Here is a 528-nt window from a genome sequence, read left to right on the forward strand (position 1 = left end):
CATTCATAACTTGTAAAATATTGCTCACAGAAAAATAGTGTTCAAGTAAATTTTTCTTACTAAAAATAGAGGAATCTAATTCTTAAATAATAACCACACCGCCCCATTTGAAAAAATGAAGTTGGTGCCTGCAGCTCGCTTCTGGAAGCACCAAAACAAATTTAGAAATTTAATTTGGATTTCTAACAAAAGAACTACGGGGACACGTATTTTTCAGTTTTTTTCAAGCTATCTTAGTTTCCGAGAAAAAGTCGTTATCCATACACCTTTGGACACCCTGTATAATAGGATTTCGTTAATTAAGGTTTATTCATTGGGAAGGGAATTAGAAACCTGTGCAACGTACTGGAAAAAATAATTTCTAGGCTGAATATTTAATTTGAAATAGACCGCCACTATTGTTATACATAGTAATGCGTTTAGCGCTCATTAATTCTCGTCGCCTTGTTTATTTCAGAGGTAGATCCAGCCAAACTTGTTTTTTTTTTTAATTTAAATTTTTACATTTATTTTCTTTTTTATCACTAT

Source organism: Rhodnius prolixus, unplaced genomic scaffold, assembly GCF_049639745.1.
Source record: "Rhodnius prolixus isolate KJV_2025 unplaced genomic scaffold, Rpr scaffold_1, whole genome shotgun sequence".
Lineage (NCBI taxonomy): Eukaryota > Metazoa > Arthropoda > Insecta > Hemiptera > Reduviidae > Rhodnius > Rhodnius prolixus.